Below are 23,807 nucleotides of genomic sequence, written 5' to 3'. Positions count from 1 at the left end.
CATCCATGCATGACTACTGGGAAAACCATAGCTTTGACTATATGGACCTTTGTCAGCAATGTCTCTGCTTTTTAATATGCTATCTAGGTTTGTCATAGCTTTCCTTCCAAGGGGTAAGCATCTTTTAATTTCATGGCTGCAGTCACCATCTGCTGTGATTTTGGAGCCCAAGAGAACAAAGTCTGTCACTGTTTCCATTGTTTCCCCATCTATTTGCCACGAAGTGATGGGACCAGATGCTATAACCTTAGTTTTTTGAAATGAGTTTAAAGCCAGCTTTTTCACTCTTCTCTTTCACCTTCAGCAAGAAGATCTTTAGTTCCTCTTCACCTTCTGCCATAAGGTTGGTATCATCTGCATAGCTGAGGTTATTGATTTTTCTCCCAGAAATCTTGATTCCAGCTTGTGCTTCATTCAGTCTGGCATTTTGTGTGACATATTCTGCATATAAGTTAAATAAACAGGGTGACAATATACAGCCTTGACATACTTCTTTCCCAATTTTGAACCAGTCCTTTGTTCCATATCTGGTTCTAACAGTTGCTTCTTGACCTGCATACAGGTTTCGCAGGAGGCAGGTAAAGTGGTCTGGTATTTCCATCTCTTTCAGAATTTTCCACAATTTGTTGTGATCCACACAATCAAAGGCTTTAGCATAGTCAATGAGGCAGATGTTCTTTTGGAATTTTCTTGGTTTTTCTATGATCCAGCAGATGTTGGCAATTTGGTCTCTGGTTCCTCTCTGCCTTTTCTAAATCTGGCTTGTATATCTGGAAGTTCTCGGTTCACATACTGTTGAAGCCTGGTGTGAAGGATTTTGAGCATTACCTTGCTAGCATGTGAAATGAGTGCAATCGTGCAGTAGTTTGAATATTCTTTGGCGTTGCCCTTCTTTGGGATTGGAATGAAAGCTGACCTTTTCTAGTCCTGTGGCTATTACTGAGTATTCTAAATTTGCTGGCATATTGAGTGCAGCACTTTAATAGCATCATCTTTCAGGATTTGAAATAGCTCCGCTGGAATTCCATCACTTCCACTAGCTTTGTTCTTCCTGTTGCTTCCTAAAGCCTACTTGACTTCACACTCCAGGATGTCTGACTCTAGGTGAGTGATCACACCATCATGGTGTGATGTTCGTATACTTGGCAGAAATACATAACTTATTGAATAAATGCAAAGTAACTGTTTTTCTTCTTCTCCGCTAACTCTCTGACTTTGTCCCCACGGCAGTGTTTCTCCACCTTCTTAGATGACTGTCACCTTTGGAGAAACATGCCCCACTCATGGGCTGATTCCTGTTCCCACTCCCCCAGAGGCCTGTGAGACTGTGTTCTCATTAATAATCACAATCCCATCTGAAACTCCATGGGCCTAAAGTGTCTTCTCACTCTGCATTTTCAAGTTCTGTGTAAAAAACTTTCCACTCATAATTTTTTAATATTGCAAGATGGAGAGATCCTTTCTATTCTATATCGCTGCCATTGGCATTTGTGGTTGCCACCCCCCAACAGGGGGGCAAAAGACACTTCTCCCCAGACCATCTCCAACTTAAGGCTTTAGGATGGACACCCTACTGGGGAAGCACCTGGCCGCAGATGAGTCAGCATGGTGGTCACTGTTCTGGAATCTTCATTGGGAGCCTGGTCACAGGGCCTGAAGAAACCAGCCTCTTCATAGGTAGGGCATGGCCCCAGATGTCCCGGTGGCTCTGAATCCCACGTTCTCGCCCAGGGAAGCAATGCTGACCCGTGGAAAGGGAAAACAAAACCAAGAGTGCCAGCCACCAAATATGCCCAACTTCAGAGGAAATCGTGAGTGTTCCTAAGAAGCAAACAACACAAAAGGCATTTGGGGTGAGCCAGGCTGTTTATCACCCTATCCACAATGTGTTTGCTGATAAAGATCTTACTTGGAAACTTTCTTTTGCAGAGATTAGGACTAATTTTCCAGTTAATAATTATAGGTATTAGAAAACTGTCAGCTGATCTGGCTACAAGACAACACAGGAAGTGTTTCCTCTTCATTTTTAGTCATAGTAATAACAGCATCAACCAGTTTTAAGCAAGATCAAATAGAAGAGCTGATTTGGATTATCCAACATAATGGTCCAATGTGCTAAATTAAGTGTGAAATCTTCTAATTTTATTCAGGCATGTAAATAAAGTTTTTATGCCTAAGTGCATTCAACGGCATGTTTTCAACTAGCTTTAAATAGCTTTTCAACCTAGTTAAGAGAGTTTGGAATGCAGACTCTGGGGCCAGATGCTTGGTTCAAATCTTGCCTCTGCCACTTTCTGCCTGGATCAGCCTCAAGTGTTACTCTGTCTGTGCCCTAGTTTGCTCCCCTGAACAAAGGGAATAATGATCACAGTACCCACAGTATGGGTTGGGAGGCTAAGTGGTTTTTACACTTATTTACAAAATCTTAGTTCAGTTCTTGGCACATGGGGAATATATAGTGGAAGTTAGGGAAGGTGACGGTGGCGATGGTGGTGATGCTGATAATGGTGATGATCATGGTGATGGTGGTGATGATAATGGAGATGATGATGGTGGTGAAGATGATGGTGAAGACAATGGTGCTGATGGTGGTGATGGTAGTGATGTTGATAATGGTGATGATCATGGTGATGGTGGTGAAAGTGAAGATGATGCTGATAGTGGTGATGCTGATCGTGATGACGGTAGTGATAATGGTGATGATGATGGTGATGATGGTGGTGATGATAAGGGTAATGATGATGGTGATTATGATGGTTATAATGGTGGTGATGATTCCATTAATGTACACTGAATACTTGACACCTCTGAGTGCCATACTAGTATAATACATACATATTTGGTTAATTCTCCTAGAACCATTATTGTCCCTCTTTTCTGATGAAAATAGAAGAGGTTTAGGAAAGTTAAGAAACAGGAGAGACTCTGGACCCAGGCGTCCCAAATGAATGGGGTTGTGAAGATGGACAGGACATGTTTTCTGCCTCAAGGGGCCCATCCCTCCTACTAAGCATCTGACAGGCAGAAGAGTACACTGTTCTAGCACTGACATCGGAGAACAGCAGGTGTCATCTGACCCTCAGAGGCACCTGTCCCCTGGTTGGGGCAGACATTGTCACATCCGTATGGTTAAGGATAAATTGATACTCAGAGAGGTTATGTGGATCATTCAAGGTCACACAACTGGACCTGAGAGGGCCTCCCGACTTTGATGTTCTGGCTAATGCTGTCCATGGAGCCATGTTTCTTCCTCCCCCGACCTGGGGGAGCTGCACAAGCCCTGCTCAGCAGGACAATCACAATGACCCAGGCATACAGAGCTGGAATGGCTGCCACGCCTGGCTGAGTTAAGATGACAGCTGGACAACTGGCCCACTTGCGTGGCCTTTATGCAAGCATAGTTAGCAGTTGTTTGAAATGGGGCAGAGACCAGACTATAGCAGAAACAGAGGGGCAGTTACTGTGTAAAAAAAAGAATGCTGGATGGGGAGCTGGGACTGAAGCCAGGGATTCTTCCATCAGGTCACATACTGAGCTCAAGGGTCTTGCCCCAGACCACACAGCCAGACTGTGATGGGTCAGACTCATCACAGGCTCATCTGATGGCAAGGTTAATGCTCTAACTTTGAAGGAGACCCATGGCTTGAGGCAGAAAGTCCAGGAAATACACATAAAATGGTCTTATGACCTATGATTGTTAGATGCTGGTGGTTAACATTGGCTCTGGGGTGACCAGGTCTATCTACATGTTTGTGTCCTAACTTAAGTCTGTCCACCCACTGATGAGTCACTATTTGGTTTACCTGAGAGGGCCAGTTGTCAGCTATCACCTCTAGTCTCTGCTCAAAGCTTTGCTTATTTAACTGAGGGTTGCTGTCCCAAACAGTGGCTCGTAACACATTTTGATTCCTAAGGCTAATTGTCGTTAGTCTTCTCGTGATGCCTTTGATTGTCCTATGTGTTCCTTATAAGATCAGGTTTTTTTCTGTTATGTATGTGTCTATCCCCACCTCCTCCCTCTCTCTTTCCCTCTCTCCCCAGCCTTCTTCTGCAAAAAATTGGGAGACACTTGTTAACTAAACAAATCAATAGGTGCACATCCCCAGTCTGCAAAGGCGCCATCAACATTAGATTAGTCCTTGACATCTGAGACTCAGATCCACCCAGGTATTGCAGAATCCAATTGTGAAATTGGTTTTGTTTCTTCACTTGGAATGCAACTCATGCTTGTTAAATCAGTGAATCACTGATTCAGTTCTTTTAGAACTGATTCTGAAAGATTTTTGGCTATTCTAATATTCAAACCAACTTCTAAAAATAAAGATTTGATATCCCTAAAGATGATCAAGGATAGAGTTCACATATAAATATTTTTAAAGAGGCAACAAGCTGGCAGTGCTCAAAGACTCTTTGTAGAAGTACACTGAGGACTCAAAGAGCCGTCCGAATGGTTAGATTCCCTCTTAAGGCCCAACACTTTAGTAATAATAATAATCAAAGATATTTTTAAAACCATGATTTATTGAGAGTACATTCTTCATATTTAGTCCAACGTGACTTATACAGATCACCCACAGTGCTCACAACAGCATACAGATAAGGAAACAGGTTGAAAGCATGCAGAAGTTTGCCCCAAATCAGGTGATCATTGAATGCTAGGGTCAGGATCTGAATGCAGGTGTGTCAGGCTCTGAAATCCAGGCCACATTCAATCCACACTCACTTCTGTTATCTGACTGGATGTGTGTCCTCATGAGTGAGTAAGAGGGGGTCAGGTGGGAAGGGGTGGTGAGAACACCAATGTGGCTGGAAGAGGGGATACGGTGGGTGTGGAGGGGCTGAGGGGAGGAGGTGGAAAATTACACAGAGGCCATGGTCTCTACTCTGCTCATCAAGTCTGTGGGGAGCCTTGAGAAAAATAGGTAATGCAGTCCCACCCCAGATCAATTAACTTATAACATGTGGGGGTAGGACTCCCAAATAAATGTCAGTGTTTTTTCAAAAGTCCCCAAAGGGGTTCTAACGTGTGGCTAGGGGAAGATCCACCAGGATAGATCATGAAGGGCTGCACTGGCCATGGTTATGAGGGTTCCTGACTTAGTCTGTCCTGAGATACACTTTTGTTTACAACTCTACTCCCAGGGAATTTCCTTTGTCCCATATCCAGGCTGGAAGCAGGGGGCTGCCACACAGGGTCCAGGCAGAGTGGAGGGCTGAGGGCTGAGTGACATCCGACAATGTCTTCCTGGTCAACTTGAGAAGCAGCATAAACAAACCATGAAACTTAGCTTCTCCTCCGCCTCAGGACTCTTGGTCGGCTGCCACGGAATTGTCAGCCTCTTAGAAAGTGTCTATCTGCTCTCAGAGGCCATGGGAACACAGAAGGCACACAGAGCTCCAGCCCAGAGCCTTCTCCCACCGGAGCCAGCAGCACAGAGCAGCCCACCCCTCGGCCACCTGGTCGACCAGCGGGGCTCTCTGGGAACCCTGGGCCCCAACCTGAAGGCTGCAGCGGGGCAGGGGTGGGGTTTGGTCAGAGCTGTGTTAATTTCTTTATGAGTTTCCCTGGAGGTTACAATCAACAGGCGAGGGGGAAACCCCACACTTCCAAAGCAGCTGGCTCCTAGATGCTAATCTCGGCAGTTTCCCCCCACAAGCTAACCCACGCCAGGGAGAAGCTCCCCTCTGACATTGAGATCCCCACGGAAATTCAGTTCCCTTAGAACAATAACCCCTTTCCTCTTCCCAGGAATCCCTTTTCCCTAAAAGAAGATTTTCACAATAAGCCAAGGTGTTCAGGGATCTCGTTAAAGCATAACTTCATCATTGGACTTGTGGGAAAGTAAAAACATCACCAAAATATAAATCTGGTCACTAAATATTCACCGTAATGAAATTAAAGAAGCCCTCAAGTATCAGCTCTGTGCTTCCCACATTAACTCCTGACATTCTACACACTGACATTCAGTGCTCATTTGATTGCCCTGAAACTAGGGCATTCACTGACTTTTGCACAACATGACGGTAAATGCAGGGAAATACCAAGCATTGCAAGGATTGTTTGTTTCCTCTAGTCTACTAATTCCATCAGTAAGATTGTATACCACAGGGAAGTAGCATCAGAATTTTAAACTCAAATGTTCAAGGATGTTGTCTGCATGGTTATCTAAGTACCAATATCTGGAAAATATCTGAATGTCCTAGAACAGGGGTTCGGGGGGGAGGGGCTTTTTCTTAAAGGCCAGATAGTGAATATTTTTGGCTCTCCAGGCCACACGCTTATGGTGTCTGTCACGGCTCCTCGATTCTGCCAGGGTGGCACAAAAGTGGCCACAGGCCACACATAGACAAGCGAGCCTGACTGCGTTCCAAGGAAACTTGATTTACAAAATCGGGTAGCAGCTTCTGTGGTAAAGATCATGGTTATCCGATTCTGAAACAATAGAATACAATAGGCTATTTAACAGCTAAATGAAGAGCCTGTAGAAACTTGGGAACATGTAAATGATGGAATATTAATGTAAAAAGGCAGAAAACACATGTTCAGCTGCAATCATAAATAGTGTGTGTACAGAAGGGAGAAGGCTGAAAGGAGATGCGTCAATGAAAAGGGAGTATAGATGGGGGTGATGGGGACCTGTCTCAGTCGGTGTCTGCAGACGTGTCCTGAGCTACCAGGACAGAAGACAAGGGTGCTGGCCTATGGCCAGCCGGCTTTCGCACATTCATCTACTGCCTCAGACAGATACCATCATTCATTCACTCAGCTGTTTGTGAATTTATGTAAAACCGTCTACTCACCAACAGTGAACTGTCTACTATTGAGAGTTTCTGACCCGGGAATATGTGATGAGGGTAGGTGGGCAGAGGTCAGCCTGGGGAGTCCTGCTGACGAGCCCGATCACCCCACTCCACAGCTGCAGTCCCTGAGAAGCCATAGGCGGGTCTGATAACAACCTTCCTGCTGTGCCTTGCAGAGGCCGCAGACATGGAGGGAGGTGATGGTGGTCTGTCCACCTGGGCCCACCAGGGACAAACGGGTCCAAATTAAGGAGGAGAGAGCCGGGCATGGTCTTCGCCTGCCCCACAGAAGGCTGGAGTCTCCGATGAGCACAGGAGACCCACGACCTCCACCTCTGTGCCACCGGCCACCCCTTCCATAGGCCCCATCTTGTGGACTGTCAGGTTCAGATCCAGATTCTGTTCAGGTTCAGGTTTATGTCTGAGAACAGGCCAAAGGGCTGCATGTAAAACTCCAGGTGTCCGCCCTGCAGATGTTTCCTGAGCAGTTTGGGAATTTGGGATCGCTCGGAATAGCATTTGCCCATAAAACTGCCTAAAACGCAGTCCAAATGTCCGTAGAGAGTAACCAAATAGCTGTTTGTTGTTAGCTAGTTCTTGTACTTCAAGCTTCCACTTTGGGCACGGATCTAGGGGTTCCGGTCACATTGGGGTGACCTGAGGGGTGCTTCCCGGGCACCTCGGGATCTGGTTTAGCCCGAAGCCTACAGTCGCTTGGCAGAGTGTCCCCTTTGGCCTTGACAGCTGACCGGGACACATGAGGGAAGCCCCTGGGGGCCTTCCTTAGACATTTTCCTTTAGGTAAAGTCCTGAAAGCATTGCTCAGGGTTCAGGCTGGCTCATAAAAGGTTTGCCAAAAGACAGAACAAAGGAGCTTCAGGAGAAGGCGCAGTCACCCCCAGGAAGCCTCCCCGGAGCCTGGGCAGGCCTGGATGCTGCTCCTGTTGTGCTAAAGCACACCCAACACAGAGGCCCCCGCTTCTCCTGTGTGTTTGCTTCAGTGACCATCTCCCCTGCTTCTTGGGGACATTTTCACGACAGTGTACATACTGCTGTTCAGTTGCTAATTTGTGGACTCTGCGACCCCATGGCCTGCAGCATGCCAGGCTTCCCTGTCCTCCACTATCTCCCAGTTTGCTCAAATTCAGGCCCATTGACTTGGGGGTTGGCACGCTGTATAGATGTTTCAGAGGCAGGGGTGGGGGCACCGGGGTGACAGGGCAGTCACAGGGAGCAGCCCATGAGTGGGAGAAGCTCACCCTCAGGTCACTCGTCCCCTTCCTTGGTCCACTCTTTGGTCCGATTCTTACTGAGTTCCTGCCATGTGCAGGGCACTGCTCTAGGGCCTGGACAAAATATACGGACATTCCTACCTCCCATAAGCCTGCAACCTAGCACAGGAAAGGCTCTATAGACCCGTTAACAGGCCTTTTCATTAATGTTGGTGGGGCAAGCACTCTAGGGAGATCCAGCGAGTGAGGAGACAGGGCAGGGCAGTGGGCAGGGTGGACAGGGAAGGCCTCTCTGAGCAGTGACACTTGGCAGAGACCTGGGCGAATGGGATGTGCCACCCACACTCTTAAGAGGTGGCCCAGCATGTGCAGAGGCGCTGTGGCAGGCAGGTCTCATGTGTCTGAGGACGAGAAGAAGGCCAGTGGGCCTGGAATGGGGCCAGAAGAGTGAGTGCCTCTGAATTTGCAGCTTTCTGACCTTTTCATGGCTGTGTCCAACTCTGTTATTATTGCTGTTCAGTTGCTCAGTCACGTTCGACTCTGTGACCCCATGGATTGCAGCATACCAGGCTTCCCTGTCCATCACCAACTCCCGGAGTTTGCTCAAACTCATGTCCATTGAGTTGGTGATGCCATCCCACCATCTCATCCTGTTCGCCTCCTTCTCCTCCTGCCCTCAATCTTTCCCAGTATCGGGATCTTTTCCAAGGAGTCAGCTCTTCACACCAGGTGGACAAAGTATCGGAGCTTCAACAGCATCAGTCATTCCAAAGAATATTCAGAGTTGGTTTCCTTTAGGATTGACTGGCTTGATCTGCTTGCTGTCCAGGGGACTCTCAAGAGTCTTCTCAAGCACCACAGGTCAAAGGCATCAATTCTTCAATGCTCAGCCTTCTTTATGGTCTAACTCTCACATCTGTACATGACTACTGGAAAAACTATAGCTCTGAGTATATGGATCTTTGTCGGCAAAGTGATGTCTCTGCTTTTAAATATGTTGCCTAGGTTTGTCATAGCTTTTCTTCCAAGGAACAGGCATCTTTTAATTTCATGGCTGCAGTCACTGTCCGCAGTGATTTTGGAGCCCAAGAGAATAAAGTCTGTCACTATTTCCATTGTTTCCCCATCTCTTTGCCATGAAGTGATGGGACCAGATGCCATGATCTTAGTTTTTTTAAAGCTGAGTTTTAAGCCAGCTTTTTCACTCCTCTTTCACCCTCATCCAGAGGCTCTTTAGTTCCTCTGTAGCTGTGATTAAGTGTCTCTATGGGAAACGGGGCTCCTCAGGGGCCTCGGTGTCCCCACGTGGAGGATGGCGCTAGGCGCCCCTCCCAGCCTGACTGTGGTGCCCGGAGGGAGCTCCATGGTGACTCCCCTGCCGTGCGCTGGGCCCGTGCCTTCAGGCCACTCAGGGGGCACCCGTCCAGAAAGGGGAGCAGCTGCAAGGAAATTTGAGGCTACAATTGTGGGCTCATTTTTCACGGAGATCTGTGATGACAGTCACGGCTCAGGGTTGGGCGCCACAGCCAATGTCCCACCCACGGCTCACAACCTGTCTCCACCACTGGGAACCTGGGGATGAAGACAAGGGCACTCCTGGGGGTGGTCCACGTGCTCGACGGAAGGACAGGGGGGGCCACACGATGGACAAGCCCCTTCGTCCATCGGCCCCTCTGCTGCATCCAAGTAGGAGGCAGGAACCTTTGACAGGAGAACCTGAAAGATGAGTCCCCATGGGACCATGCTGACAATCTGCTGGGGGCCTCTAACCCCCAGAAAAGGCCGCAGCCCGACAGGGGCCTCACCCCACGGGTCCCAGGGGCCCCGTCAATCAGGACAGAGGCCGGGGCACAGGGACGGGTCAGGCGGCTTTAGAGAAAGCCCCACATTGTTTTTGAAGGGCAACCTTTTGCATCCTGGGTTTCACCGGCTGTGTGGCCACCCGGCCAGTTTAGCATTTGCTGGGAGCTGGGGAAGACAGGAGGGAGGAACAGCCCTCCCGGGTGAAGGTAGCCTGTGGTCATGCCTTGGGGAGCCTAGGGAGGGGAAGGGGCACATTTTTATCCCATATTTGGTGATATGGTGGGCTTCAAGTTCTTCTCGCGCCCTCATTTGTCAGGACTTAATGAGAAACCCCAAAAGGATTTAGAAATTTCCCTTTCCCAAGGACAGGAAATAAATGGGAATGTTCTAGGGAATTAGGGGAAAACCCATCACAGGGAGAGACAGTAGCCTTTGTTGTCTGCGTTTGTGAGCATGCAAGTGTAAGAGTGTGAGTGTGTGAGAGTCTGGCTGTAAGGGGGTGAGCGTGTGCAAGGGGGTTAGTGTGTGTAAGGGTGTGTGTGTGTAAGAGCAAGGCCTCACCTCCAGGATTCGTGTGCTGGGCCTTGAGGCCATGCCATTTTGAGAAGGTTAGTTTCTTCGGGGGTGTTCAGAACCTCACTCATGACAACAATTCATTCTTTGAAGTTCTCAGCTTTGAATAAACAGTTTACCTCTCATCAAGCATTTAGATGGGGGAGTAAGCAGAGCATAGCAAGCAAGTGTAAATGCCGGTTAAACCGTGAGGACGTGAGGAACAAACAGATGACCGTGCGTCATGAGTACCCTCCCTCATTTCTTCCATACGACTTGCAAATCTTTGAGGAGGGGTGGGAAGAAAGGCTCAGAGGCTAACGTGGACCCTAGCTGGGCCTCCGTGTGAAATGGCTTCTCTCTGCTTCAGAGCATCTTGAAAACCAGAGCATACCCTCTGGGAATGGGAGGCCTTGTGTCCAGTTGCTCACGGCCAGCCACTTATTCATTACCGTAAGGAGAAGCCATGAGACCTGCAACTGGGAGACAGAAGCAGTTTCAGAGCAGAGAGGCCTCTGAGTAAAACAGGATTGCAAGTCCACCTCACTGTTAGGATGGAGCCCACTCCCAGCTCGGCAGTCCCTTCAGGAGGCAGCATGGCCCCCAGATCCAAGGGACACGGGACGTGATGGGGTGGGGGGCATCCTGCTTTCCTCTCATACAGACGGTGGTCTGCTCTCCCCAAGTCTCACATTCTTCTTCTGTCGCTCAGCCATCTCTCCTGGAGTTCACGCTGCCTGACATGAGCAGAGCCTTGTTCTCTTTCAGTTCAGTTCAGTCGCTCAGTCGTGTCCAAATCTTTGCCCCCATGGACTGCAGCACACCAGGCTTCCCTGTCCATCACCAACTCCTGGAGTTTACTCAAACTCATGTCCATTGAGTTGGTGATGCCATCCAACCATCTCATCCTCTGTTGTCCCCTTCTCCTTCCACCTTAATCTTTCCCAGCATCAGGGTCTTTTCAAATGAGTCAGTTCTTTGCATCAGGTGGCCAAAGTATTGGAGTTTCAGCTTCAACATCAGTCCTTCCAATGAACACCCAGGACTGATCTCCTTTAGGATGGACTGATTGGATCTCCTTGCAGTCCAAGGGACTCTCAAGAGTCTTCTCCAGCACCACAGGTCAAAAGCATCAATTCTTCGGCGCTCAGCTTTCTTCGCAGTCCAACTCTCACATCCATACATGACTACTGGAAAAACCATAGCCTTGACCAGACGGACCTTTGTTGGCAAAGTGATATCTCTGCTTTTGAATATGCCGTCTAGGTTGGTCACAGCTTTCCTTCCAAGGAGCGAGCGTCTTTTCATTTCATGGTGCAGTCACCGTCTGCAGTGATTTGGGAGCCCAGGAAAGTGCGAGTGCAGGCCAGGCGTGCAGGGGAGGCAGCGCCTCTGGAAGCTCATAGGTCAAGAAGGCTGGAATTCTTGCGTCCAGATCTCCTTGGGTTTTTTAGGACCACTCCTGTTACTGGACTCAGATAGAGGGAGGGGGCACAGGGGGCCCAGTGGGCCAGGTGGGTCCAGCCCTGCAGTGACCATGGCCTGGGCTGAGGGTCAGCTTGGATTTTCAGGTGGAGACCGTGTCCCCCACCCCATGCAAGGCTGCCCAGTGCTGGACAGGTGAGCAGGATGGATCCCAGGGGACATGGCTGGAGGGAGGTCGGGGAGAGGGCTGATCCCTGCTGGGCTCAGACAGATGCTTTCGGGGATCCTGGGATGGATGAGGAAGTCTGGTCCAGCCATGGAGCAGGAAGTGGGCCAGCCGGGCCCTGGGGGCCCCTGCTATTTCAGGGTCAGGCATGGACACGGCAGCCCAGGAGGGAAGCTGGAGGGCAGGAAGGGAACCAGGATAGCACTGGGGACAGAAAAGACCACTCTTGTTCTGAGAGCTCCCATCTGTGGGCCGCCCTGTGGGGACAGGGTGGGTTCACCTTGTCCACCATTATGTCCCCAGAACACACGAGGACGTGCAAGGTGGCAGCAGTTTCTGCTGAGTAGTTTCACTGGGCCGACGTGGCTGATGAGGCAGGAGCCCTCCAGGACTGTGGGCTGCCGAGTGTGCTGTGGGCCTCCAGGGAGCTGCGCTTCTTCAGCTCACACAGCAGAGACTCGGCCATCTGCCACCCACCACGCGTCTCATGGAGAGAGGGAAGACGAGATGTCCATCCATCTCCTGCAGATGTGGCTCAGTGGCCGCCTCCCCAGGGCCTTCTGCTTTGCATGCACTTTGCTCTCCCCCTTTTTTGCAAACTGCTTTTATCTTGTCATCAAAGAGACACAGTTGGCACTCCTGTGTCAATGCAGATAGAGCCCGCCCTTAGATCCCATCTCAAGGCTGCAGTCACAGACCAGGACAAATTAACAAAGCAAAACGTGTCTGGCCCGATAGCTGACTGCATGTGCAGTGGAAAAAGCCAAAAATAAATGCTGAGAGTTGATGACCTCCATGCCATCTGCAGGCATGGTGCCCAGATGGGGTGCAATCGGGGGAAGGGTCCATGTCCACACCCCACAAACAGGGCACTGGTGGGTCCCTGCAGAAGCGAGAAGTGGCTTCCAGAAACTGCCCTCCCTGGGCACCTTGGATCTTGGGCCCAGGGCAGACTACACGCCTGTCACCAAGGCTTCCAAGTTCCCGGGGGATGCCCATTACCTGCTTCTGTCTGTTTGTCTGAGAACCAGCCCATGGGGCAGCCTGCATCTCCCCATTTTCTTTTTCTTTTCTTTTTTCCTCACCCAGACGCTTTGCAGGATGAGTTTTGAAATTGACTTCGGTCTGGATGATAAGCAGTCACCGCGCCACTGAATGCATAGGGTCACCTGGTGGTTGAGAAGCTTTGTCCTAGTTTCAAGGGACCTGGTAGCTCAGACGGTAAAGCGTCTGCCTACAATGTGGGAGACCCGGGTTCGATCCCTGGGTCAGGAAGATCCCCTGGAGAAGGAAATGGCAACCTACTCCAGTACTCTTGCCTGGAAAATCCCATGGACTGAGGAGCCTGGTAAGCTACAGTCCATTGGGTCGCAAAGAGTCAGACACAACTGAGTGACTTCACTTCAATGGACCTAGGAAGGTTGGCACCAGGGAGCCGGCAGTGGCCCTTCCCTCCTGCACGCCGGGCGCCACCTCCCTCCTGACTGCATAGGGACTAACCCTCCTGTCACATCTTCCAGGATTCCTTTCTTTAAAAAAAAAAAAAAATTAAATCGTGCTTTATATTCATGAAACTGATGGCTGGAGATGCAGAGCAGAAATCAGCTAATTTATCTCTATTTTTAATAATTTCATTTATTTTTTGGCCGTGCTGGCTCTTTTCTGCTGCACGGGCTTTTCTCCAGTTGCGGTGAGCGGGGGCTGCTGTGGTGTGTGGGCTTCTTGTGGTGGCTTCTTTTGTTATGGAGCACGGGCTCTGGGGTGTGCGGGCTCAGCCATTCCACAGCATGTGGGATCTTGCCACACCAGGGTTCGAACCCGTGTATCCCCTGCATTGGCAGGTGGATTCTTAACCACTTGACCACCAGGGAAGTCCCTTCCATCACTCTTTTGATGAACATTTCTTGGAATCGACTTTGAATTGACACCTTCCTCATTACCTTTTTACTCGCCTTCATCGTAAACAATACAACTATTTGTGTTGGTTATGTAATTTTTTTCTTAAAATGCATTATTACAAGGACAAACCAGTTAATCTGTCAGAGGGCTGGTGGCAAGGGAGGTGGTCCTCTTCTGCCCCCCATCCACCCTGGGGGCACTGCCAGACCTTCGTCTGGAATACGGACTGCCTGAGTGTGCTGAGCACTTTGTGGACACACAACACTCGCGCAGAAGAGAACCCAGACTCCCCACCATGTCCCCGCCCCGCGTGTGTCTCTGCATGAGAGCTCCATGAGGACAGGGCTCTGGGTCTGTCTGCTCCCTGCAGTGTCCTCCATGCCTGAATGGTGCCTGGCATGCAGTGGGTCCTCAGTGTGTATTTGCGGAGCGATGTGTGAGTGGGTGAGAGAAGGCGCTCACAGGGCCTCCCTTCCCTCCAGCCTTTCCCTCCCTAGGGCCCAGGCCACACAGGCTGCTGTGTGGGGTGGCCGTGTACCCCCTGCCCAGAGCGTCCTCGTAATCCTTGCCGTCTTCACAGCGCCCTGCGATTGTGTCCCCCACCCTACCCCACGCACCTCCATCTGCTGAAGCCTTGCCCCCACGGTGGTGGGATTTGCCAGTAATTCCAAGGTAAGCAGGTGAGGCCCTCACGATGGGATCAGTGACCCAGGAGAAGAGGAAGAGGACACAGAGGGGAGGCCACTGTCTGTCAACCAGGACGAGAGACCTCCCCAGGACCCGACCTCCAGACCGTGAGCAGCCCTCAGTCTGCAGTCTTTGGTCATGGCAGCCTGAGCTAAGACCATGACCTCAGGATGGTCTGCAAGGTCTCAGGGCCCCCCACCATGAGCCACACCTGCGCCTCCTCTCCCTTCCTGCTGGACCGTCCGCGTTTCCCTGGATGCACCAAGTTCTCTCCTGTCGGCGTTTCCGCAGGCTGCTCCCTCTGCCAGGATGCTCTCCCTCCATTTGCCACCCAGCTCCTTCTGGGCTCAGTTTACCCCTCAGGCGCCTGAGGATGGCCTACTGACCCCCGTCTCTGCCCACCACCCTCCCCAATGCCCCAGGGCACTGCGGGGTCTCCCCTCTGTATCAGCAAGATGGGTCAGTGACAGCTTAACCCAAGAACCTTGGTGATGTCACACAATAAAGGTTTACCTCTGTTTCCTTGGGGCCCTATCTAGATAGCCAGTTAGGGCCCCGGGAGGATGGTGGTTGCACCCTGGGCTCAGCCAAGAGAGTGTCGGGAACTCAGTCCTGACCCAGAGTGCCAGAGATCACTGCTCATGGTCCACTGGCCAGAACTAACCACCTGGGCTCAGCCTACCTGGCGGGGGGGGTGGGGGCGGAGAGAAACATCCAAACCCCTCTTGTTGCTCAGGAAAAGGAAAATATTAATACAACAGAATGGCCTCTGCCATTGCCCATCATAGAATGTTCCCCACGATGTGTAACTGCTGAGTTATTGTCTGCTCATTCCCTGCCCGAGACTGAAGTTCGTCTGGTCCCTGGCTTTCAGCTTTCCCCTAGTTTTACCTTGGACACCTAGCATGCCCCCCGCCCCCACCGACCCGGAAGGAGCGTGAAAGTTTGAGAAGGACCTAGTCAAGACTGATGGCCGCTGCTCCAAGTGGACGCCTGCTTCCCCCGGGGACATCCCGGTTTCTCAGGTGCCCTGTGCTGTGCGCTGACTGCAATGGCTCTTTTCTTCACCATCTCCCCTTTGCTTCCACATCAGGGGAAGCTGTCAGGACCCATGAAATATCCTAAACGCACTCCGTGTGTCCTGTCTGTTTTCCATTTTGTGTTTGTGCTGTGTTTTAGTACAATAAACAAGGTAAAAGCAATGAGGTAAACAGCGTGAGGTTTAAAGTGTTTTCAACAAGTGAACAATACCTAACTGTCCTGAGAATGCGAATCCTCAGTTTACACTGATAGCTGGAAAACAAAGTGTTTGGATGGCAGCCAGTTTTCCAGGGTGAATAAACACCTCAAAAGGGACAAATATTTTTCACAGACTGTCAGTGAAACAGAGGCTCATATGTTTAAAAATAAATACCTAAAAAGGGAAGAAAGAAAAGAAAGAGCAAAGAGACCCTGCTAACCTTCAGTTTCCAAATGACCTAAAAAACAAGCTTTTATAGTTATAGTTACTGCATCCAAAGAAACGAAACTCTTTTAACTTCTCTGTACCACTGCTCTCAGTGAGTTTTTCCAAAATGTCACTCTTGAGATTGAACAAGGGACTTCACTCTTAGGTCTTAGTTTCCTCGTCTGTGGAATGGAGGAAATTATAAGTCCTCATTCACAGCATAATTATGAGAACTAAGGAGGTTAATGTATGCAGAGGGCTTAGACCAGGGCGTGGCACCTGTGACATCCATATAAGTGTTAGTTATCACCACCACCACCACCATATTATTATCATCACCCTCACTATCAGGTCGTTACCATCATCACCACAATCAGCATTCACTATCAGCGTAACCATCATCACACCATAATCCTCATCACTATCACCATCTTCACCATCATCACCATCAAAACATCACCATCATCACCAGCAAAACGTTATCACCATCACCACCATCACCATCATCGTTATTGGCACTTACAAACCTCATATGATGAAAGCAATGAAAACAAGTGTCAGGAAAGCATCCTCTGATTGGTGTTAGACAGTGGTCATCCAGTGAGATGCCAGCTCGACTGCTGAGCATAGACCTGAAATATGAGTACATTGCGGTTTCTCTGACTATCACCCCAGTGAGGCACAGGCATACATGTCCACACACTGCATACACCCCTGTGCTTGACTCCTTTCTGAATATTCTCCGTACTAGTACTACTGTGAGGAAGGCGACATAAAGGCAGTTGCTTGACTGTGTAGTTCTCAAGAATTCACGAATTGGCAGAATGCGTCTTCTTAACCCACCATTGCCAGGGCTGCAGAAGCACATACTCCAGAATGTTGGCAGGGTCACCCTTGGGAGCAGCGTTAGAAGTAGGCTGCCTGCAGGTCCCTAGTTTGTGCCTGGTTTCCCCCCAGTGTCATTATGCATGATGCCCCAATTATGAAGTATATGATCTCTGTCATTTTAGTGGTTTCTGATCTTCTTCTTGCTCATCTTTATTTTCTAAGCTTTCAAAAGGAAACTTTTGTTGTCGTTGTTCAGTCGCTCTGTCATGTACAACTCTTTGCAACCCCATGGACTGCAGCACGCCAGGCTTCCCTGTCCTTCACTATCTCCTGAAGCTTGCTCAAACTCATGTCTGTTGAATCAGTGATACCACTCAAAGATCTCATCTTCTGTTGGCCCCTTCTCCTCCTGCCTTCAGTCTTTCCCAGCATCAGGAGCTTTTCTAAAGAGTCAGCTCTTTGCATCAGGTGGCCAAAATATAGGAACTTCAGTTTCAGCATCAGTCCTTCCGGTTCAAGATTGAGTTCCTTAAGGATTAACTGGTTTAATCTCCTTGCAGTCCAAGGTACTCTCAAGAGTCTTCTCCAGCACCACAGTTCAAAAGCATCAATCCTTTGGCACTCAGCTTTCTTTATGGTCCAACTCTCACATTCATACATGACCACTGGAAAAACCATAGCTTTGACTAGATGGACCTTTGTTAGCAAAGTAATGTCTCTGCTTTTTAATATACTAACTAGGTTTGTCATAGCTTTTCTTCCAAGAAGCAAGCATCTTTTAATTTCATGGCTACAGTCACCATCTGCAGTGATTTTGGAGCCCAAGAAAATAAAGTCTGTCTCTGTTTCCATTGTTTCCCTATCTATTTGCCATGAAGTGATGGGACCAGATGCCCTTGTGTTCATTTTTTGAATGTTCAGTTTTAAGCCAGCTTTTTCACTCTCCTCTTTCACTTTCATCAAGAGACTCTTTAGTTGTTCTTTGCTTTCTTCCATAAGGGTGGTATCATCTGCATAGGTGAGATTATTGATGTGTCTTCCAGCAATCTTTTTTTTTAATTAATTTTATTTTTTTTTAAACTTTACATAATTGTATTAGTTTTGCCAAATATCAAAATGAATCCGCCACAGGTATATATGTGTTCCCCATCCTGAACCCTCCTCCCTCCTTCCTCCCCATACCATCCCTCTGGGTCGTCCCAGTGCACCAGCCCCAAGCATCCAGTATCGTGCATCGAACCTGGACTGGCATCTCGTTTCATACATGATATTTTACATGTTTCAATGCCATTCCCCCAAATCTTCCCACCCTCTCCCTCTCCCACAGAGTCCATAAGACTGTTCTATACATCAGTGTCTCTTTTGCTGTCTCGTACACAGGGTTATTGTTACCATCTTTCTAAATTCCATATATATGCATTAGTATACTGTATTGGTGTTTTTCCTTCTGGCTTACTTCACTCTGTATAATAGGCTCCAGTTTCATCCACCTCATTAGAATTGATTCAAATGTATTCTTTTTAATGGCTGAGTAATACTCCATTGTGTATATGTACCATAGCTTTCTTATCCATTCATCTGCTGATGGACATCTAGGTTGCTTCCATGTCCTGGCTATTATAAACAGTGCTGCGATGAACATTGGGGTACACGTGTCTCTTTCCCTTCTGGTTTCCTCAGTGTGTATGCCCAGCAGTGGGATTGCTGGATCATAAGGCAGTTCTATTTCCAGTTTTTTAAGGAATCTCCACACTGTTCTCCATAGTGGCTGTACTAGTTTGCATTCCCACCAACAGTGTAAGAGGGTTCCCTTTTCTCCACACCCTCTCCAGCATTTATTATTTGTAGACTTTTGGATCACAGCCATTCTGACTGGTGTGAAATGGTACCTCATAGTGGTTTTGATTTGCATTTCTCTGATAATGAGTGATGTTGAGCATCTTTTCATGTGTTTGTTAGCCATCTGTATGTCTTCTTTGGAGAAATGTCTATTTAGATCTTTGGCCCATTTTTTGATTGGGTCATTTATTTTTCTGGAGTTGAGCTGTAGGAGTTGCTTGTATATTTTTGAGATTAGTTGTCGGTTGCTTCATTTGCTATTATTTTCTCCCATTCTGAAGGCTGTCTTTTCACCTTGCTAATAGTTTCCTTTGATGTGCAGAAGCTTTTAAGGTTAATTAGGTCCCATTTGTTTATTTTTGCTTTTATTTCCAATATTCTGGGAAGTGGGTCATAGAGGATCCTGCTGTGATGAATGTCAGAGAGTGTTTTGCCTATGTTCTCCTCTAGGAGTTTTATAGTTTCTGGTCTTACGTTTAGATCTTTAATCCATTTTGAGTTTATTTTTGTGTATGGTGTTAGAAAGTGTTCTAGTTTCATTCTTTTACAAGTGGCTGACCAGTTTTCCTAGCACCACTTGTTAAAGAGATTGTCTTTAATCCATTGTATATTCTTGCCTCCTTTGTCAAAGATAAGGTGTCCATATGTGTGTGGATTTATCTCTGGGCTTTCTATTTTGTTCCATTGATCTATATTTCTGTCTTTGTGCCAGTACCATACTGTCTTGATAACTGTGGCTTTGTAGTAGAGCCTGAAGTCAGGTAGGTTGATTCCTCCAGTTCCATTCTTCTTTCTCAAGATCGCTTTGGCTATTCGAGGTTTTTTGCATTTCCATACAAATTGTGAAATTATTTATTCTAGCTCTGTGAAGAATACTGTTGGTAGCTTGATAGGGATTGCATTGAATCTATAAATTGCTTTGGGTAGTATACTCATTTTCACTATATTGATTCTTCCAATCCATGAACATGGTATATTTCTCCATCTATTAGTGTCCTCTTTGATTTCTTTCACCAGTGTTTTATAGTTTTCTATATATAGGTCTTTAGTTTCTTTAGGTAGATATATTCCTAAGTATTTTATTCTTTCCATTGCAATGGTGAATGGAATTGTTTCCTTAATTTCTCTTTCTGTTTTCTCATTATTAGTGTATAGGAATGCAAGGGATTTCTGTGTGTTGATTTTATATCCTGCAACTTTACTATAGTCATTGATTAGTTCTAGTAATTTTCTGGTGGAGTCTTTAGGGTTTTCTATGTAGAGAATCATGTCATCTGCAAATAGTGAGAGTTTTACTTCTTCTTTTCCAATTTGGATTCCTTTTATTTCTTTTTCTGCTCTGATTGCTGTGGCCAAAACTTCCAAAACTATGTTGAATAGTAATGGTGAAAGTGGGCACCCTTGTCTTGTTCCTGACTTTAGAGGAAATGCTTTCAATTTTTCACCATTGAGGATAATGTTTGCTGTGGGTTTGTCATATATAGCTTTTATTATGTTGAGGTATGTTCCTTCTATTCCTGCTTTCTGGAGAGTTTTTATCATAAATGGGTGTTGAATTTTGTCAAAGGCTTTCATATGGTTTTTATTTTTCAATTTGTTAATGTGGTGTATTACATTGATTGATTTGCAGATATTGAAGAATCCTTGCATCCCTGGGATAAAGCCCACTTGGTCATGGTGTATGATCTTTTTAATGTGTTGTTGGATTCTGATTGCTAGAATTTTGTTTAGGATTTTTGCATCTATGTTCATCAGTGATATTGGCCTGTAGTTTTCTTTTTTTGTGGGATCTTTGTCAGGTTTTGGTGTTAGGGTGATGGTGGCCTCATAGAATGAGTTTGGAAGTTTACCTTCCTCTGCAATTTTCTGGAAGAGTTTGAGCAGGATAGGTGTTAGCTCTTCTCTAAATTTTTGGTAGAATTCAGCTGTGAAGCCGTCTGGACCTAGGCTTTTGTTTTCTTCCAGCAATCTTGATTCCAGCTTGTGCTTCATCCAGCCTGGTATTTCATATGATGTACTTTTCTTATAAGTTAAATAAACAGGGTGGAAATATACAGCCTTGACATACTCCTTTCCCAATTTAGAACCAGTCCATTGTTCCATGTCTGTTTCTAACTTGCTTCTTGACTTGCATAGAGGTTTCTCAGGAGGCAGGTAAGGTGGTCTGGTATTCCCATCTCTTTAAGAATTTTCCACAGTTTGTTGTAATCCACACAGTCAAAGGCTTTAGTGTAGTCAGTGAAGCAGAAGAAAATGTTTTTTTCTGGAATTTTCTTGCTTTTTCTGTGATCCAGTGGATGTTGGCAATTTGGTCTCTGGTTCCTCTGCCTTTTCTAAATCCAGCTTGAACATCTGGAAGTTCTTAGTTCACATACTGTTGAAGCCTAGCTTGGAGAATCTTGAACATTACTTTGCTAACATGTGAGATGAGTGCAATTGTAGGGTAGTCTTAGCATTCTTTGGTATTGCCTTTCTTTGGGGTTGGAATAAACACTGACCTTTTCTAGTCCTGTGACCACTGCTGAGTTTTCCAAATTTGCTGATATATTGAGTGTAGCACTTTCACAGCATCATTTTTTGGATTTGAAATAGCTCAACTTTTGTAATGAAAAGTAGAACAGTACCAGTGACAAGGCACCAACTCAGGTGCCACATTCCCCAGATATGGTTTCCTGCTCCCCTAGCATGAATCTCTCCAGGCAGAATCTTCTCCAGCCTGTCCATAGCAGGCTGGTGTTAAATATTGGCTACCAAGCAGGAAGCTGATCAGCCCCACCCCCAGCTCTTTGTGTAAAGCTGATCCTACTAGTGATGGTGGAAACTGAACCACGCCCACGGTAGACATAACACAGAGACCTCCTCCAGAGCGTGGTCCCCTTTGGTGGGGAGCGTAAGGCAGGGCTGGCACAGGAGAACTTGGGCTGGCTCCGTCAGCTTGGTGCTTCCACCCAGCAACATCTCTCCATGTGGGAACAGAAAAATATTAACTCAGGAACCCATGCCCATTAGTGAATCGCTGTGTCTGCAACTTTACGCTCATTAGAGTTTTAATAAACTCCTGCCTGTTTTTATAGGGATTTTTTTCCACCACCTTTGAACTACTTGAAAACAATAAAGTGCCCTCTTCACACAGGTTGGCCCAATGGGAAGACTGATCTTATTTCCACTCTCCTCCTGAGAGTGATGATGCGGCCCCACGAGCCAGGGACACTATGATCAAATGAGAGATGGACTTCAGCCTCTGCGGTGACCCCCGCAGGAAGCAACTGGACATTTCCTCTGCACATTGTCTTTTGCAAAGATACAAGTAAGGAATATCTGTCCTGGATTGTTTTTCCTTCTTTGAATGCCAGAAAAACTTGCTAAGTTTAAGGGAAATAGAGGGGGAAAAAAAACTGTGTTATTAAGTTTTAATGGATAATGGTGGGTCTTTGGTCAAACCAACCAAAGACCCACGTCTGCCATGGCCACGACTGTCTTCACACCTAGAGGCCTGAGCACACTTTGGGGTACAGGTCTCAGATACACCGACTCTTGGGGCTGACACGCTGAATGCCCCCCATTCCCTGGGTAGTGGCGCCCGCCTGGGTGCATGTGCGTCACGAGTCCCCTCGCTGTTGCAGGAACGCTCGTGCTGTCTCTTCCCTGAGGTTTGACTTCGTCAGGAACTGCTGGAGACACCTTCCCTGATCGCCCGTGTGGCGCTCTGTTTTGTCACCTGCTGTTCCTGCTTGTTTGCCTGTTGATTTTCTGTTTTCCCACCTGGAGTGTAGACCCCATGAGGGCAGGGATTTGTCATTGTAGTTTTGTTTCTGAATGAATGACATGGTAGGTTACAGTGTAAAATGCTCCCGTTCTTAAAGGCACAGTGCTCCATGCATCACAGGAGACCAGGCTGGGTAGTCTCTAAGTCCCCTTCTGGTTTTGTGATCCCAACATTCAGGTCCCAGGTCTCATTTAAAACCTCTTTTTTCCCTCCTTCTGAACAGAATCCATAGTACTAGACTCAAATCCACCTCCCTCAGATAACCTCTCCCTCACCCTCTCTGATCCTGCATGTGATGCTCAACATACATGGAGTGCCACTGTGTGCCACGCTGGGCTGCAGGGTCTGCGTGAACAGCGTCCTCTCGACACACAGGCCGCCCCTGTGGGACAGAGCCCAGGTGCAGGGAGGGAGGGCCCCTCGGAGCAGTGTGGGTTAGGACTGCCCTCCCGTCACCGGCTGCTATTCTAGACCGAGGGACTGTCTTGTGAGTGGGACCCAAACCATCCTGGTACTCATCTCCCCAGGCCATCTCTGTGTTTAAGACACTGTCCTTCACTTCAATATCTCCCAGGCCAGAAACTACTAGGTGGGGCTTTCTCTGCTTCAGATAAAATCACGCTGCCTCTACCGTGCACAATTCCATCCAGCATGAGGGGGAGGAAAATTGCTAAGTCACAACTGCCTTCAGAGGGGGCCGACGAGCAGACAAAAGATAGACGTTTTGAAAGAAAGAGCCCTGTTCACAAAACGAGGGAGGAAACATCCCTGTTATTGATTTCTTAGATTCGTAGTCCTTTTCACCAAGGGTGCTGACAATATTGCATAGAAATATTAGATGTTCTGAAATCAACGCCTAATACCCTGCCAGACAGACCCAGCTTCTGACTACTCCATCATGCACACTCCCACACTTCCACACTTATCCAAGCTGTTATACACACACACTCCAAGAGATATTATCAACCTAAGTCACCCCCCCCCATCTTTTTTCAATCTCTGAAAAGCTGCATTTACCAAAATAAGCAAAACATGTGAGGTATGGAATCCACCTTGTTGAAGGGCTGGGTTTTATTGGTCACCCGGTAAATCAAAACACATGGAAAAGTGCTACATTTAGGAACACGCTGCGACTGTATTACCCCTCGTCTTACTGGTTCATCTCTAATCGGAACCAGCTGGCAATAAAGACGCGAGTTCATGGGAATCCACCCTTTGTTGAAAGCAGGGCCGGGTGGATGCTGGAAGCCGATGAGCACAATGAAAACAGCTGTAATTGACTCTTGGGGTCAGGCCCTGGGT

The 23,807-nt window shown here is 47.6% G+C and overlaps 1 long non-coding RNA gene across 1 annotated transcript in view; it reads left to right on the top strand.

Annotated features, from left to right (window-relative positions):
* LOC101908086 (uncharacterized) overlaps positions 1-22,174 on the top strand; it is a 149,329-nt gene extending 127,155 nt beyond the window's left edge. The window contains exon 7 of the long non-coding RNA XR_003030308.2: positions 21,873-22,174. This is a non-coding gene — a long non-coding RNA (uncharacterized lncRNA). The remainder of the gene's footprint in view (positions 1-21,872) is intronic.
* The last annotated feature ends 1,633 nt before the right edge of the window (positions 22,175-23,807 follow it).

The sequence above is a fragment of the Bos taurus genome, chromosome 18 (assembly GCF_002263795.3).
Source record: "Bos taurus isolate L1 Dominette 01449 registration number 42190680 breed Hereford chromosome 18, ARS-UCD2.0, whole genome shotgun sequence".
Taxonomy (NCBI): Eukaryota; Metazoa; Chordata; class Mammalia; order Artiodactyla; family Bovidae; genus Bos; species Bos taurus.
This window is presented reverse-complemented; position numbering and strand designations above follow the sequence as displayed.